General features: G+C 39.9%; 1 protein-coding gene across 3 annotated transcripts in view; it reads left to right on the plus strand.

The window, feature by feature from the left end:
* Positions 1-13,132, plus strand: part of FSIP1 (fibrous sheath interacting protein 1) — a 215,925-nt gene that overhangs the window by 150,327 nt on the left and 52,466 nt on the right. The window lies entirely within an intron of this gene.

Consider the following 13,132-nt stretch of genomic DNA (forward strand, 5'->3'; position numbering starts at 1 on the left):
CACTGGCTGTGATTGACGCCTTCAGCGTCTCTTCATCTCAGCTGCTGTGTAGACCTACATATATCCATATGCAACAGGAATGGGACACTCAGTGTCTCAGTGAGTGATCTTGTTCTTGGACTGGTGGAAGGATCTAGAGCAGCCTGCCCAAGATTGTGAGTTGAATCCCCAAATAAAATATATCGTAGTCTCCCTTTAGGTTGGTCCATGTACTTCCCCTCCTGGGGCATTGGGTGGCATCTGAGTAAGGAGGATGGTGTTTCTCTAGCTTGGCTTTTAAAAAGTAGTTACACACTAGCAACCAGTATTTTAGAGACAAAGACACTGACACTGAGAGTTCAAGAAATTTACTCAAGATTACACAGATTTTGAGTTTCAGAGCCAAGATTTCTAGAGCATTATTACGACATGGGGGCTTTCCAGCTGGTGCCATGGTAAAGAGTCCACCTGCCAATGCAGGAGTTGGAAGAGATGTGGGTTTGCTTCCTGGGTCAGAAGGATCCCCTGGAAAGTGAAGTAGCAGCACACTCCAGTACTCTTGCCCAGGGAATCCCATGGATAGTGGAGCCTGGTGGGGTACAGTCCAAGGGGTTGCAAAGAGCCAGAGATGACTGAGTGACTAAGCACACACACGCACACACACACACGCACATACACACACAGACACACATTACAACAGGGGTTTTGTGATAGGCATTCAATAAATGTTTGTTAAATGAATGGATGAATTAATAGATGGTCAGTCTGTTAATGTCAGCTGAAATGTCAGCAGAAGAATTGGTTGATGATTGCAACTGAACAGAAGATATCCATTCTTAGACTTGTTTCTCTGAAAAAAATTCTAGAATGGAGACATTCTTTTAATATAACAGGTCTCTAGTTCAATATTTTTGAGCCTAAATGGCAACTGTTGGTGGGGCGGTGGGCGGGGGGATCATCTATATCCATGAAGACCCTTAGAAAAAGATTTCCTATGTGTTTAAATTTCTTTTCCATAAGGACAAGTTCTCGTATAACTTAGTTCATGACATGTCTTAAATCTCTTTATAGACAGTATACCTTCTCACATTGCTAACAAGGAGAAAACAGGTGCTGGGAAAACTGTAGTTTGAGGAACCCAGATGACAGGGAATTTCCTTGGGATCTTTCTGTACTTGTTATATAAACTCTCGTACCCTGATACATTTTGATTGGTGAAACTGGTAAGACAGAGAGAATGCCAGCTTAAGCAATAGCATGTGATTATAAAGGTTTTGATTTTTTTGTGTGTGTATTACTGGAGAAGCCATCTTTTTATCAGCTAGTGTGTCTTTTTCCAGAACATGTGCAGTTCCATGATTCACCTTTAAGCCTTTAGGCAAACAGCCTCCCTGTAAAGGAAAGGAATTTACATGGTCAGAATAGGCAACTATTTTCATTGTCATTCATCATTTACCATACTTGGGGGCTATGGAATTTTGTTCCCTGTTTAGTCCATTAGTCATGAGAGCCATTGGTCACACAGGTCATCCTGACTGATGTGTCTTTGTAAACTAGCCCTAGTGAGCCTGCAGGCTTTGAGACTGGTGAAAAATGGATACACTTGCTATGTCTGATTCTTGCCTCCTCTTTTAAAACTTCCAAAGGGCTGTCTTTTTCTACTGGGCAGACTGAATTAGATGTATTTTCTCTCAAAGGGCTCTAGCAGTTTTTCTCTGTAGATGCTCTATTTAAAATTTCTCTTCAGTTGTAGTATTTCAGGCATCCAGTATTCTCATCTATTGTTCTTTTGAAATTTTCTACCTTTATGGTGATAAATATGAGGTCATAATTTTCTAATCTAATAAATGACAAGACCAGGTCTTCTGATTAACTTTAAGAAACATGTCTTTCATGCAATTTATGTGACTTTGGGAACATTTCCTAGACACATGGACACATGAGAGGACAGCTTCTCCTCTATTATTAGGCACCCTAGAAGGTTTGCTTAAACGACTGGTGTAGAATGGATGATCTTGTTATTTATTGCACTATTTAATTGAGTGATTTATACAATCTCTCCTCTAGTGATAGAAACCTTTGTAATTAGCAAGACAATCTCTGGGCTTCCCTGGTGGTTCAAGTGGCAAAGATCTGCCTGCAATGCAGGAGACCTGGGTTTGATCCCTGGGTCAGGAAGATTCCCTGGAGAAGGGACTGGCTACCCACTCTAGTTCTCTTGCCTGGAGAATTCCATGGACAGAGGAGCCTAGCAGGTTACGGTCCATGGAGTGGCAAAGAGTCGGACACGACTGAGCGACTAACACTTTCAACCTCTTATGAATATGAATGTAGTTTGTGGAACCCAGAGGAAAGAGGAAAAAGCAATGAGAAACACATACCTTAAATTATTTATTGGTCATTAGGCACATTCATTTTTCACATTCCCAAAGGTATACTTGGACTTCTACAGACTTTTTCAAGAAACTTGATGTGTTTTACACATGAGATCTTGCTAATCTATATATCCAAACTCAATTTGGAATTAGAGCAGACAATTGGGAAAATAGAAATTGTTACACACTATGAAAGTAAAAGTGTTAGTCTCTGGTCTGTGTTTGCTCTTCATGTGTGATCCCATGATTATATAGCCCTCCAGGCTCCTCTTATCTATGGAATTCTCCAGGCCAGAATACTGGAGCAGGTAGCCATTCCCTTCTCCAGGGGATCTTCCCAACCCAAGGACTGAACCCAGGTCTCCTTCATTGCAGGCAGATCCTTTACCATCTGAGCCATAAGGGAAGCCTACACACTATACACAGAGAAATAAAAATATGCTATTAAAAAAGCACAAGTCTTCGTATCTAGAATCTGACATTTATAACCCTCTATTTGGTGAGCTTCCGGAGACCAGAAACTGTACTTTCGATTCTGTAATGTCCTTAGTAACCTGTAGGATGCTTCTTTTCATGTCAAGTTAAAGAGAATGGAATACTCTGAACTTCACTGCATTTCTCATCTACATCATCAAGGTTAATTATTGTAAATTGCTGTGGGTGGGGACTCTAAGTAGCCTTGTTCTCCCCAAAATAGCTAGCACAACATATAGTTAATGATTAATATATTCTTAGTTAGTTGTGTTTGACTCAGTCCAAAGGAAGGTAGTGTCTGCTTGAAGAGCTTCCATTAGTTAATAATTATTAAATGTTATAACAAATGAAATGTGCTGAAGTCTTAGAAAAAAAATGTTTGAGCAATATCATAGAGTAAGTTTACTTTTCCTTTGGTTTCTTCCAGCGGAAAGGAACCTTTCTTAGATAAGTAGGATCCAAGATTAAGAGGGGAAAAATAGAAGGAAAGGTTTAAGTAAATGAAATCTCTTCGTTGCTAATCTGCATGTGGAAAATCGACAACAATTTCTTTTTTTCAGCATTGCTTAGTCCTATACAAGTAGCAATTGCTTCTGTTAAACTCATATATGACTAAGTATGTATTGATACTAACTCTGAATGTAGCAAATATTTAGAAATTAACTTTTAACCCAAACATCACTTCATGTTGTCTTAATCTGCAGTGGAAGAATTTAAGTAAATGAGTTGAGGTTGTACTCCTCAAAATGGAGTTATGCTTCATTCTTGAATAGTGCTGAGCTTCTTTTAAAAATGATAATATTTAGACTGATCCTCCCCGTCAGACTTGATTTTCCAAAAAGCAACAGTGTGGCCTTTGAGGCTGACTTTGAGTTGGAAGGGAACCACTGAGGTCATCTAATCTAGTGGTTTCTCCACCTACTCACAGTGACATAGCTGTTTCTTGACATAAGTTGGTTATGGGGGTACCAGTTGTGCCTTCTGCCTGGGGAGGAAAAATCTCTTCTTTTTGCTCCTTAATTCATCCTCCAATCTGTGCATCAAGCATTGAGCTGTTTCAATCTAATTTCATCCAGTTTCATTTTACTTCTTTCCCCCAGTTAATTGCTTTAAGCTTCTTGGATGACATGAATTGGGGGAGACAGATGCTTAGTGGTTGAGATGGGGGACCTGTTAAAGGCAAAATAAATCACATGAAAAAGATTTTCTGGGTTTTTCCCACTTGGGATCTGGCTATTTTTACAGGTTGATTTAGAGGAGTGCAAAGAAATTTTGGCTTTCAGATCAAAGTGATGTAATCTCCTCAAGAGGCTGCATAGAATCCTTTTTGTCATTTAAGAAAGAACACTACTAATAAGAACAATGACAACAACCATAGTAAAACAACAGTAATAACAATAGCAACAATGACATGTCAACTGTTTTAATGTTATTTTCTTGAACATTCATGCCAACCCTAGAAGTAGATATTATGATAAGGTAATCTTTACTTTGAGGAGGGGCGAATGAAGAAATGAGGAGGCATGAGAAGTTAACTTGCCCCAAGTCACACACTTTAAAGCTTCTTGAAAAAAATAATGCAGTTTCCATAGCTTGAACTAAACATCCTTTTTAATAGATGGTTAGAAGGAAAAATATGAAAATTTGAGTTGCTTATCATTTTGCAGTATATTAGGAGAAAACCAATTAATGTTGCAAAATTCATTAGAAGAATGGAATAGAGATTAATAGTCACCATTTCTGGAATCTTGGATTTATGATAAGATTGCTTTTTTTTCAAATGGATTCTTGAAGCATAAGAAATTTTACATTTGTTAACTTAGAAATCCCTAAATTTTGAAATGCACTGTTTGTTTAGTTGTTAAACCATAGAACTAGGGCTATCACTAGACATGGGGACTTGCTTCAGTTGTTTTTCAGAGGTTTATGCCCACCCTCCTCTTTAAACAAGGTTTCCTTACCATAGACAGTGCCCTCTGGGACTCCATCTGACCTCTGACCAGAGATGTATATTGTGAATTAAAGAGCATTTGGAATGTTGCTGTCACTATTATAGCTGAGAGGCATCCCATTCTCTGTCTCGTGAAGCCTTGGTTAACTCAAATTCAAATCAACAAGAAGCCTCAGTTAACAGGGATGTTTTTTATTTAAAGGAGGCAAGTAATAAGAAAATAAAATAACATTAGAATAATGAGAAAGCAGAGCACAAAGCACAAAGACTTCTTAAGAATGTTCTGGGAATGATGAGTTCAGTCTACTATATGATTGCTTTGTCCTTTCCTTTATGGGGCCATACAGTGAATACTCATTTAAGGGATAATAATACTGAGATGCTGGAAGACAGACCATCAGAACTGGGAGGTTCCCGTTATTATTTAGATGAGGACACTGAGGCCCAGGGAGGTGGTCTACAAGAGGTCACTTTTAAGAGTGGTGCTATTTTATTATTTCATCCTGCCATGGCCATCAGAGATTTGTTCATTATGCTGCTTACTAAGGCATAGATATAGATTAATGTGTCTTAAAAAACTTTTACCAAGGATTGAGATAAACAGTATTTTCTGTTTTAATTGTTTGCTTTTAGTCATAAGGGTGGAAGGACTTAATAGTTTGGATATTGGAAAAATGTTAAGATGCATAGAAAGGTCAGAGGAATAATAGGATAATACCAGAGAGCCAGAACAATTAAGTGGTAAATCATGTACCAGTTTTAAATTAGTACCAATTTTAAATACCAATGAACAACATTTCCCAAGCAGGATTTCCCTGGAATATCAGTAGAAATGTAAAAAAAAAAGTTATCCTTGTCCAAGTAAGATTGTGAAATGCTGACTCCTTTATACCTTCTTAGGAATTCACAACTGATGTTAACTTTTTAAAGGCTCTGAGAATTCCTATAGTAGAGAAACATATTCAACCTTGTTTAAACCAGAATTTTCAATTTTATTTGAGGAATGGAGTTTTTAATGGCATCTTTTGGTAGTTTGGAGTGTTCTTACTTATTTTTGGCTGTGCTGGGTCTTTGTTGCTGTATATGGGCTTTCTCTAGTTGCCGAGTGAGGGCTACCCTTCCTTGTAGTATGCAGATCTCTCATTGTAATGGCCTCTCCCATTGCAGAGCATGGGCTCCAGAGCTCTGGCTCAGTAGTAGTTAAGGCACAGGGGCCTGGTTGCCTTGCAGCATGTGGGATCTTCCTGAAAAGTGAAAGTCGCTCAGTCCTGTCCAACACTTTGGGACTCCATGGACTATTCTGCAGGCCAGAATACTGGAGTGGGTTGCCTTTCCCTTCTCCGGGGGATCTTCCCAACCCAGGGATTGAAACCAGGTTTTCTGCATTGCAGGTGGATTCTTTACCAACTGAGCTATCAGGAAAGCCCAACTGACATTTAAGCTAGCGGAGGGAGCTTACGGGACCAGAGATCAAAACTGTGTTCCTTGCATTGGCAGGTAGACTCTTAACCACTGGACCACTAGGGAAGCCCGAGGGATGGAATTTTTTAGAGTGTTCTAGGCCAGTGTTTTATAAACCCAGATTGAGAAATGTATGATTTAGGGATCCTGAGGATAAGGGAGGCAGGTGGCAGGTGAGCAGAATTGAGAGCTTTGTGGAGGGTGGGGTGTTTGAGCCAGGCTTTAAAGAATGGGTGAGGTGTGAATATACAGAGAGGAACAAGCAAAAGTGTGGGGCCAGGAATGAGCACCAGACACAGCACTCAGCTGGTGCTCAATGAACATCAACTGAGTGAGTGTATGAGTGAAAATCTGATTTCCATGGAAGGCAGTTTGAATATCAGCTGGACTGGCATGAAAAATTGAGAGGTGAACCCAAAGTTGAAGAGGCAGCATCATCAGATTCTTGAGGGTCAGGCTGAATATTCAGGACTTGATCCAACAGGGAACACTTGTTGGTTCCTAGGCAGAGGGTGACAACAGTAAAGCAGTGTTTGGGAAGAATACCCCCAGGGTGGTGTGGAGCCAGGTAGGGATGGGGAGACCAAAGCCACAGTGAGGGCAAGGAGCCTTAGAGAGTGATCTAAGCTCTGTGGTTAAAAAGTAGGTCACATACTGGTTTTTATACATACCCAAGTAATAGCAAAAACAGGAGACCTTTTCAAATGTAACAAGTATTTGGAAAACTCAGCAGTGGCCACAGGACTGGAAAAGGTCAGTCTTCATTACAATCCCAAAGAAAGGCAATGCCAAAGAATGCTCAGACTACCGCACAATTGCACTCATCTCACATGCTAGTAAAGTCATGCTCAAAATTCTCCAAGCCAGGCTTCAGCAATATGTGAACCGTGAACTTCCTGATGTTCAAGCTGGATTTAGAAAAGGCAGAGGAACCAGAGATCAAATTGCCAACATCCGCTGGGTCATCAAAAAAGCAAGAGAGTTCCAGAAGAACATCTATTTCTGCTTTATTGACTATGCCAAAGCCTTTGACTGTGTGGATCACAATAACTGTGGAAAATTCTGAAAGAGATGGGAATACCAGACCACCTGACCAGCCTCTTGAGAAACCTGTATGCAGGTCAGGAAGCAACAGTTAGAACTGGACATGGAACAACAGACTGGTCCCGAATAGGGAAAAGGAGTACATTAAGGCTGTATATTGTCACCCTGCTTATTTAACTTCTATGCAGAGTACATCATGAGAAACGCTGGGCTGGAAGAAGCACAAGCTGGAATCAAGATTGCCGGGAGAAATATCAATAACCTCAGATATGCAGATGGCACCACCCTTATGGCAGAAAGTGAAGAGGAACTAAAAAGCCTCTTGATGAAAGTGAAAGAAGAGAGTGAAAAAGTTGGCTTAAAGCTCAACGTTCAGAAAACGAAGATCATGGCAAGATGGGGAAACAGTGGAAACAGTGTCAGACTTTATTTTGGGGGGCTCAAAAATCACTGCAGATGGTGACTGCAGCCATGAAATTAAAAGACGCTTACTCCTTGGAAGGAAGGTTATGACCAACCTAGATAGCATATTCAAAAGCAGAGATATTACTTTGCCAACAAAGGTCCGTCTAGACAAGGCTATGGTTTTTCCAGTGGTCATGTATGGATGTGAGAGTTGGACTGTGGAGAAAGCTGAGCGCTGAAGAATTGATGTTTTTGAACTGTGGTGTTGGAGAAGACTCTTGAGAGTCCCTTGGACTGCAAGGAGATCCAACCAGTCCATTCTGAAGGAGATCAGTCCTGGGATTTCTTTGGAAGGAATGATGCTAAAGCTGAAACTCCAGTACTTTGGCCACCTCACGCGAAGAGTTGACTCATTGGCAAAGACTCTGATGCTGGGAGGGATTGAGGGCAGGAGGAGAAGGGGACGACAGAGGATGAGCTGGCTGGATGGCATCACTGACTCGATGGACATGAGTCTGAGTGAACTCTGGGAGTTGGTGATGGACAGGGAGGCCTGGTGTGCTGCAACTCATGGGGTCACAAAGAGTTGGACACGACTGAGCGACTGAACTGAACTGAACTGAAGCTAGACTACTCCATCACAACCATCTTTGATATCTTGAAGAACACAGGGATAGTGAAGTATTATCATAATAGATAGGAAAAATGTCCCTGGAGATAGGAAACTTGTGGTATGTATATATGATGTAATATCTATATATCTATTACTAATACATATTTGTCCTTCATTATGCCAGGAAGGCGGAGAAGGCAATGGCACCCCACTCCAGTACTTTTGCCTGGAAAATCCCATGGACTGAGGAGCCTGGTAGGCTGCAGTCCATGAGGTCGCTAAGAGTCCGACACGTCTGAGCGACTTCACTTTGATTTTTCTCTTTCATGCGTTGGAGAAGGAAATGGCAACCCACTCCAGTGTTCTTGCCTGGAGAATCCCAGGGACAGGGGAGCCTGGTGGGAGGCCATCTATGGGGTCGCAGAGTCTGACACAACTGAAGCGACTTAGCAGCAGCAGCAGCAGCAGCAGCAGCAGCATGCTAAGAAGGTGTAAAATTCAGGATAAAATATTCTGTCAGGAAATGTCACCAGCCAGAGTTCCTGAAGTGGATTAGTTAGACACTGGCTTTCCAAGTGTTTTTTGTGTCCTCATTTTGCAAAATTGTATATATGAAGAGGCCAGTAATTTCTTTTTATGCATCTTATGAAAACTCTTAGGACTCTCAACGTAATTCCTTTTCCCTTTCTTAAAGAAAACTAAAAGTGTTTAGTGAAATGCTTATGTGCCTGTTTGTTTGTCTTCATTTTGCTGTTGAGTTATTGTTTATTTTCTGTTTGCTTTGCTTAATTCTCTTACGTTTGCTCTTAGGCTAGATAAAGAGTTCAGTTCTCTTTGGGGTGAAATATTTTCCAGAATCAACCAAAATAAAAAACTTAACACAGACACACTGGTCTTAAATAGCATTCCTTTCTAAACAGTGACATAAAGATAAGTTACATCACAGCCATTATTGCTTGGTGGCTTGAATGCTCAGATGGTTTTAAGGGATGGTCTTGAAGTGCCTACTCATTTATTCTATATTCAGTGACCCTGTTGGCTTTTATACTTTTATTTATAGTGTACCTTTTCTAAGAAGTACCCCCAACCCTGCACCATTGACTCTAAACCACCTACCACATCCTACATCTATGTTTTCCAATCTACTTTTACTTTTGTGCACAGAGCTAGTATTTTATTTACATAATTAGCATGTTCTATTATTTCTTCCAGGTTCTTAATCATTGCATCTATCTTTTCCTAAGGAGTCAGGCCTTGGAGATCATTGTTCTGCCCCAGTGGTTCTCAACTACTAAAGATAAGAATCACCTGGAGAGCTTTCTAAGCATTCTGATGCTTAGGTCTCACTCTCTAAGATCATGAATAATTTGTAGAACCCCCTGTTTATATCAAACCCAAATCATAAAACTATATTGTAGTGAGTAGGTGCTAGGAAAATCTATTAACATATGGTAAATGCTTTATATTAAGGTAGTGAAAATTGTTTAGGAAATTTCAAGCTGCCAGTACCATGACAAATTTCTTTCTTTTTTTTCTTTTTTGGTAACAATTTTCTAAAGATCACTAGTGATGACCATCTTTTAATTAACTCAAGGGTAAAATCTAGTGATGATAAATTCACTTTTGGATTCAAACTTTATCATCCTGGTTTTAAAAAAATCAACATACTAGTGCAATATACTATATGTCCTATTTAGCAGATATTGTTGGAACACTTAAACTTGCATTTTCTTTTGGAAATTAGAAATTAAAAAAAGAAGTCTTTTAAGACATATTTTGTTGTAGTTGTTCAGTTGCTAAGTCATGTCAGACTCTGTGACCCCCGGACTGCAGCATGCCAGGCTCTTCTGTCCTCCACTATCTCCCAGAGTTTGCTAAAATTTATGTCCATTGAGTCAGTGATACTATCTACCCATATCATCCTCTGCTGCCCGCTTCTCCCTTTGCCTTCAGTCTTTTCCAGCATCCCCCCATTCTTGGTGTATGTGTGTTTTCAGCCTTTGAGGAATAATTTTTGGAATGATTGTTCTTAAAATTTACCCATAAATTATCGTCCCATGGCTCAAGTGTGTTAGAGAACACGCAAACCAGTGTGTAACAACACCCTGTGAGAGGCCTGGGGGTGCGGTAGGAAGGTGTAGAAAGAGCAAAGGTGTGGTGTGCCCAGGGCAGGAAGGGGTGGGATCAATACCTGAGCCCCACTTACCAGTAGACAAAGCCACATATTCATTTGGGAATAAACCCCAAATTATGCATCGTCAGGGCTTTTCTTCTCATGCCTCTTCCTGGCCACTTTGTTCTGAAAACCTTTTTTCATAAAACTGCCTGATGATTAGTCATCTCACCAATGCCTGGATGAGAAATGGAATTATATAATTTTACACGAGCAATTTGAAAGCTTGAGTTAAATAATTTTCTCAGTTTTTGAGAGCAGCAGATCTGAAGAAAGGAGTTTCTTGAACAAATAGAAACTAACTATAAAATAGTTGTACCTTTAGTTATATATTTAGATCATCCTTTCTGCTAAGTTTAGTTTTTCAGTACTTATAAATCACAGTGCATTCCAGAGAGGTTTTGAACATCATGCATCCAGATGCTGCTTTTCAGCTCTAGTGGAAATACTCTTCTCAGCTTCTGAATTTGAAACTGCTTTGCAAAATTCTCTTGAGTTCTTAGAGGCTATAAAGCAAGTCATGGGCAATTGAACAGAGGTCTCTCTTGTTTGTGTCTCAGATGCACACCAGAAAAGAATCATTTTGGCAGATTTGACTGATAAATGAGCACTGGTGGGGATGCATGGTATGCAGTCAGGACATCTTGACGGGTGGCAGTGACAGAGGGTCTGGGGTGACCTGTCCCCAGGGACACGAAAGGGTTGCAAAGTTCCAGTCATTAATCACCTCTGGAACAGCTGTTTTAAATGTTCAAACTTAACTGATAGGAACGTGGCACAGCCAGACGGCTGGAGGTTAATGTACTTTCCTGTAGGGAGGGGAAGTGTTTGGATACTCACAGGCAGTCAGCTGTGATGGGCGTGAAATTCCAGGAGAAGGTGCACTTGGAGAGGTCAAGTGTATGAAGGGAATTTCAGAAACTGAGTTTTTAAAGTAACAAAAGCCTTATGAAACATCTAAAGATGCAGAAGGACGTCTCCCAGATTATTTTGACTAATAGTTTCAGCTGAGGAAAATGACTGTCACCAAGGTTTGTTATTCATACCCTTCATGACATTAGATCCTTTGTAGGCTTGTAAGCTGGGCTTCCCTGGTGGTTCAGCAGTAAGGAATCTTCCCAGAACCCAGGAGCCACAGGAGATGTGGGTTTGCTCCTTGGGTCAGGAAGATCCCCTGGAGGAGGGCATGGCAACCCACTTCAGTATTCTTGCCTGGAGAATTCCATGGTCAGAGGAGCCTGGCGGGCTACAGCCCCATTAGGGTCACAAAGAGTTGGACACAACTGAAGCAACTTAGCATGGCATGGCAGGCTGTAAATCATGTAGCCACATGGCCACCCCTTCAGACCTTATTTCAGTTTATGGTTGGCACACTTGCAGAATTTTCCAATCATACCCCACTGGAAGGTTGACAAATATGACATTGATTGTTGAAGCTTAGATCCAATTTAAAGAACTTGCTTGTGAAAGAATATTTGCAAAGGCAGTTTGTAAAGTATGCACCAAATTGAAGGCACATCCAGAAATAAGGACCAGAATTAATGATCCCACTTGTTGTAGGTAACAATCATTGTTTATTACTAAAGTTGAAGCACATTATCTAGATTTTTCCAGATATATCCAGAATAAATACAAACAAATTTGAGACCTACAAGCATTAAGTACTTTCTCATGGGTGTGGGCAAGCTTGTTTCTGATCAGAAAACAGCCTATGTTGTTCATCTTTTCATCTTTTTCCACATCTTTTTTTTTTTTTTTTTTTTAATCAGTGTTTCTCAGATCTTTCCTTCCAGGTGCCTCAGGATTTGATAAGACCCAAATTAGCCTACTTGGGCAGTTCCACATAGGAGCATTGTCCAGAACAGGCCCAGTTAGGATTTGTATGGGCAAATATTTTCCAGAATTACTCTCAACACTTAAGAACTCAGTTTTAACTTTCTCTAATGACTTCAGTTTGAAATCCATACAAAGAAAACAAAAATTTTGTGATTTCACTGTTATTACTTGTCTTTTAAATATTTTCTCATACCTGTAATTACTGTTCTAATAAAATAACAGTCACTTCATGTATTGGACCTCTTTTTTTTCCTTCTTCTTCTTCTCTTTCCCACTTTATAATCAAACTTTCCTCTACCGATACCTAAAATGGTGCCATTTTTCTGCCACACTTCTGACCTCAGGTGCAAAGGACTAATTACACTGCCACAGGATTCTCTCCAAAGGCCAAGTCTGAATGTGAATTTGTTGATTCAGTATTATGACCGAAAATGAACTGCTTTCAAGGATGAAATCAATTGTGTAAAGAATTTCTCCATTAGAGAAATTTTATTTTCTCACTACAATTCCTGGGAGAAAATCATAGCACAGAGTTATTTTAGAGATAGGTTCCATGAAGGTCGACAAGTACAATGATAATAAACATCCAATTTATTCACTTTCCCAAAGGAATTAATTTGCATGTTATTTTAAATTTTATTTAAACATATTTATTTTTTATCTTAGATTTCGTTAAATGGACCTTCATGGTTGTCATTTCATGATCTGTACCATTACTGAGACAGACTGAAATCATTTTGAAAGTTTATCCTACATCTCCCTTCAAAAGAAAAGCTTTGGATTTTCTTAAATTTTCTTATTTTTACTGAGACGGTTTCCTC

Source organism: Oryx dammah, unplaced genomic scaffold (assembly GCF_014754425.2).
Source record: "Oryx dammah isolate SB20612 unplaced genomic scaffold, SCBI_Odam_1.1 HiC_scaffold_26, whole genome shotgun sequence".
NCBI lineage: Eukaryota > Metazoa > Chordata > Mammalia > Artiodactyla > Bovidae > Oryx > Oryx dammah.